This window comes from Condylura cristata, unplaced genomic scaffold, assembly GCF_000260355.1.
Source record: "Condylura cristata isolate star-nosed mole 26May11 unplaced genomic scaffold, ConCri1.0 scaffold00048, whole genome shotgun sequence".
In the NCBI taxonomy this organism is placed as follows: domain Eukaryota; kingdom Metazoa; phylum Chordata; class Mammalia; order Eulipotyphla; family Talpidae; genus Condylura; species Condylura cristata.
In genome coordinates, this window is record NW_004567149.1 from 1,935,053 (window position 1) to 1,940,550 (window position 5,498).

The following is a 5,498-nucleotide window of genomic DNA, read 5'->3' on the forward strand; positions in this document are numbered from 1 at the left end:
CACCAGGGAGGGCCTCAACTGCTTTTTAATCAAAGGAAACATCTGATTTTTGACCAAATCTGTTAACCATATTGCCAAAATGCCCTGACCCCACTGTCCTCTCCCTGGCCCAAATCTCTGCCTATAGCTCCTAATTTTAGAAAATAAGTAATTTTCTAAGTTGACCTTAGAAAATATGTCAACTTAGAAACTCCACAGTAAGGAATGTGGCGTAGAATATCATACACCTCCTAAGCGACTTTTAAAAGAAAACTGCATTTAATACTGTAGGGAAAGGTCATAAAATATCATTAAATAAAAAAAGCAGAACAGGAAGCTATATAACATGATCAGTTTTATTCTAAAAACATTGCATAGAAAAATATTAATAAGACTATTTTCTTTGACTTGTGAATTTCTTTTTAAAATCCTCAGTACTTAGGTTGTAATACATTTTATTAATCATAAAAAATTAAAAGGTGCAAAAGTAATATTTCTTTGTGTTTGTCTTAACTTCTGATAAGTGTGGTTTCAGGGGCCACATGATACAGAATTCAGCAAAAATAGGACCTGGTCCTTTAACTGTCTGATGCAGAGACCATTTACTTTTCTCTATTGTTATTCTTCATTTCCACCTCCTTCTAGTTTAGGAAATTTTGGGAATTTGATTTCACAAATGTTTTTGGAACACCCTTTGTGTTTATTTTCAAAATGCGGACTACATTCAACAGGGGAAATCACAAGTGTAGGAAGTTACTGTTCACATCACGACCTTCCGGCTTGCAGGTCCAGTCCTTGGCGTGTCTCTGTGGTCAGCAGGGTAAGGCTCAGAGATAACTAGGGTAAATCTGGTATTGTGCATCGGAGCCCCAATAGGAAGCGGTTGGCACATTCCTGGGCTGAACTGAGAAGAAATTACTGAGTGGAACTCTTCACGGGTCAGAACATAAATACTTAGCATCCCATTAGGGAAATGAGAAAAGGGCAGCAGGGCTAGAACCTGGCAAGAATTCTAGCTATGGAGAAGAGTCACTCACTGAGAGCTGTGCCCACAAGTGGATGTGGGGGGTCAGCACCGGCTGGCAGGGAGTGGTGGGGAGAATACCTCCACCATGGTGGAATGCAAGTACCTCTCTCACCCTGCCGTGGCATCCTCTCCTGGTGTCTTCCATTGGCTGAATCCCAATGGGAACCAGGCAGCAAGGCCAGCCGATGTGACCTTCCAGGGCGGAGACAGACAAGTAGAAACAATCAACACACAGGAATCGTAGTGATACTTCGGGGAGTTAGCTGGGTCATGAATTTCTCTCTTGCATTATCCTGGATGATAGGGTAGGCTGGTGAGGTGGGGGCCTCACATGAGAAGAGGGTGAGTCACACAACCTAAAGCTAATTTAAGTGTACCTTAGAGTCTAATTATAGAAACTTGGTGATATGCTTAGCTATCAGAATTTTTAATGAGTTCTCTCTTTTAATCCAAGAATAATATTTGCAACAACTTCTGTTCTCCCTTTCTTTTGGCTGTCTCATTTTCATAGTCGTTGAGACATAGTTTTGGATCCTCAAGGGTAAACATGTTTCAGAGTAGTGACTGCTGCTCAAGATGAGCAATATTTGCTGAAAAAATATTGAGAGCTCTGAAGAGGGGAGACAGGACAAGCAACGCTGGAGGACAGACTGATGGTTACTTAACTGTGTCTTGAACTGGAAAAATATGACTTTAGGCAGAAAAATCATGATTTCAGTAGCTTGAGAACAAGAGGGAAAGCCTAGAAATCTATATAACCAATAGTTCTACTGCTATGAAACCCCTCTTGTCCACAACAGTGGGGATAGGCATTTCTTCACTGAAGGTTTCCACCGGCTGTCAGTTAAGAGGTGAGCTGGAGTACTACAGATGAGAGTATAGGAAAAGCGTGTATTTCTTTATAATCCAGCACCGGGGCTCCAGGGTTGTATGAAGTATCCAGATCTACACTAACTCTTGAACTCTTCTGCCTTTGCATTTATCAGCCACTGAATTCAGAATGCTTGCCTAATGCCACAAGTGAGAGACATGATTTTTCTTTTCTGAGGTGCAGTTAGTCAAGGATTCACCAGAATCTGTAGTGTGAGATTTAGGCATACAAGCACTGTGTCAGGATGGCCGAGTGGTCTAAGGCGCCAGACTCAAGCTCAGCTTCCCTGTTCTGGGGCTTCTGGTCTCCAAATGGAGGCGTGGGTTCGAATCCCACTTCTGACATATGAGTTTTGTTTCACTGTACAATCAAAACTCGACTTCATCATTCTAAATACTTTAACCCTTACCACCTCCCAAATTTCCAAAAGTCTAGTCTTTTAGGAGCTTTTGCAGCTGCTCACAGTACCTGACAATATTTTACCATAACACATTTAATTAGTGGGGACTGAGCCTGTGAGGAAAACTTAAATATCCCCTGTACAATAATAGTATTTCCAGCATCTTAATGGTTCATGGGTATGAGGGAGAGAATACTGGATGGAGAGAAATATATTCTTTCAAATAGCTCCCCACCTTCCATTCCTTCTGCCTTCTTAAGTGAGAAGGGCTGTGGAGAGAAACATGAGAACCAGGATAACTAAAAGGAAGTATTTCTTATGGTTCAAAATAGCTGGTGAGAAAAATAAAATTTTAATCCCTCTTTCTTTGGTTAAGGTGAAGTATTCACAACAAATGTTTACTCTCCCATAATGATGTTTACCTCAAGTTCACATAGTACCTCAGGTTCACAACCTTCAGAAATTTTTTATTTCCTGTATATGATAATTCAGACAATTCCTCACAAATGGGCAAAAAAACATTAAGAGATTCTTTTCAGTGTGTATAACAATCAGTAGCGAGCAGTGTCTTTTTTTGTTGGTTTGGTTTTCATATAAGAGAATCTAAAATACTGTTTTAAAGGCAATATAGACTAGTAGAAAACATGAGGATCTCGAATCAGATTGTGTGCTTCAATCCAGTCTCCATCACTAACAAAAATATGATATTTTACATTATTTTGACTGTCTGTCAATATTCTGTTCATCTTTAGACTGGGCTAGGGGGGTTCCCTACCTATCTGGGTTCTTCTTAGGCTGGGGAAATGATCAGAACAGCACTAGAAGGTGAGTAAAAAAAAAAAAATTCAATTAAGTAACATGGACCTGGGGAGCTACAAAAGTTATGTGGGCCCAGATATCAGGGGAGAAAGAGATTTAAATCCCAAAGCAATGAATGAGGTAGGAGACTCCCAGGCATGGAGGAGGAAAGGACACTTGAAAAACCTTGCTTCTGGATGCATGTCCTGACTTGAGAAAATGCTTGTTTCTGGAGATGACCCTAGGGTAAAGGGAACAGTTTCTCCCAAAGCTCACAGGCCTCAATGAACCATACCAAGGTTGGAAAAGGCATATTCTGGACAGCGTGGGAAAAACCTAATTGACCCTTTTTGGGAAGACTGATCTCACACACATTAAATGTTTGTTGATTAAAACAATCACACCACAGGCCCTCCCTGGTGGCACAGCGGGTTAAATCGCAGCAATAAGAAGCTAAAGTCACTTCCAAGTTCGATCCCCGCCTGCCCCGGAGGTGACCACATGGCATGGCAGACCTCTCCTGACCCGCCCGCTGCTCCCCTCAGCAGTGTGCTTCATTGATCTGCCTGTTCTTCTCCCCACTCTGTCTCTGGTGAATCCTCTCACCCTCCACATCTCTGGCTTATACCCCAGTTCTGTATGAATAAATAAATAAATCCTTAAAAAAAATCACCACAATAAAAGATAACTACTATCCTTCGTGCTAATGAAAATTGCTTTATGAGGGTCATACACACAAACATTCTGTCTTTCTATTGCATGTAATATAATCAATATATTTAAGTTCTATGTTCTTTCAGCTTTTAATATCTAACTGAGGACATTAACATTTTTCTCTTTTTTAAGAGATGCTGCTGTCTTTTTATACTAACAGGGAGAAAACCTATGATGTGATACCTTAAATCCAGGATATATGAACAAAATAGAAACAATCACCAGTTGATTCTACAGTCAGGATACTTCTCTCCTGTTTTCTCTATTTGTCATTTAAAATTTTTAATTACTTTTCATGGTTTTTAAAAGTATTTTTCATCTGTTAAGCTCTGTTACTGATTTCAGAATTAAAGCTCCACCTCAATTTATGTATTTACCGAGTTGTTTCTCAGCTGCCCCCCATTCGCAAAATTCAGTTCAGGACATACAGGGAGTTGCAGTCCAAGGTATATATCTTCTACCATTTCTCTTTCATTTGTATCTAGTTTCTTATTCAACTTCTTCCATAAGTGTTGAACAACAGGTGTTATATTTTGTTAAAAATTCTTAATTTTGGTATCAGGTTTGTCAATCTTTGTCTTTGTTATCAGAATATATTCTTTTTCTTTGAAAGTTCTTTTCTATTTTAGCTCTTAGAGGCGTTTTTCATTGGTATCCTCTAAATAGTTATATTTTGTCTCCTTGAATGAAAATCTTCTCAAGGTTAATATGATTCAATTTAAATGGTCATATTTTTAAAACATTGGGATCTTTATTCAAGAATTGCAAAGGTAAGAGTAAGAAAGTAAAGAACATTAGGATGAGTGGCTGGAAGCCACGAAAGAGAACCAAACACCAGGGAAATTTGGGGAGATAGGGTCATTTGGGGGTGGCAAAAAATGAAAATGGGAGGCCTTGTTTTAAAACAGGAGGAAATTCTATTAAATTTATAATATTATATCCATTTGAGCATGGGCTAAAGTATCACTCACTCTCCCCCAAGACACCCACCCAACACAGCTTACCTGCCACAGGCTGGGTTGACAGTGCCCCACCTCAGAGGTACCAGAGTTGGGCTGGTGGAGACTGACACTTACATCTAACCTCCTCAGGAGGTTGGTTACTGCTGGAGGTAGGTGTCAGGGTGGTGTTGGTAGTGGGCAAGGAATGATCAAGGTCAAGAGACAGCTGCAGAGGGAGATAGGGAAGCTGGACTAAGGGAAGATGGTGGCGTCAATGTCTAGGCAACAATAGGCCAAGGCCAGTGGACAGCAGTTGCAACCAATCAAAAGTACGAAACTGCCCCCTAACAACCTCTCCATAAGAGAGAACAAAGACTAACACAAAGCTCCAACAGATTCAGCAGCTTCCTGAATCCCGCTAATGACAACTCATTCAAATCCTCTCCTGACAACAGGAGTGCCGCTTTGCTGCTTTGCTTCAAATAAAAATCTGATTTGTGTAGTCTGTCTTTTCTTCTGCTTTCAACATGGCCATTAGCTCACCATCCCTCCTGCAGACTGGGGAAGCCAAGAAGCAGGTGAAGTGAGGGACCGCCCCTTTTCAGTTTGGAGAACTAAATGGAGCAGGGAAATTTGGCTGTTGAAAATCCATCACTGGGACGTGTTCTAACAACCCAAGTTTAAAGTTAAAACTTCAAAATTCCAAGAGAACCAAGGCAGAGCATTAAACCTCAGAAGAAGGGTGCTTCTGAGTGTGGGTTGCTTTTG

At 40.6% G+C, this 5,498-nt stretch overlaps 1 non-coding gene across 1 annotated transcript; it reads left to right on the forward strand.

Moving 5' to 3' along the window:
* Positions 1–2,115: 2,115 nt before the first annotated feature.
* On the forward strand, positions 2,116–2,221 carry TRNAL-CAA. The gene is made up of 2 exons: positions 2,116–2,153; positions 2,176–2,221. It is a non-coding gene; the product is annotated as a tRNA-Leu (tRNA).
* Positions 2,222–5,498: the final 3,277 nt, after the last annotated feature.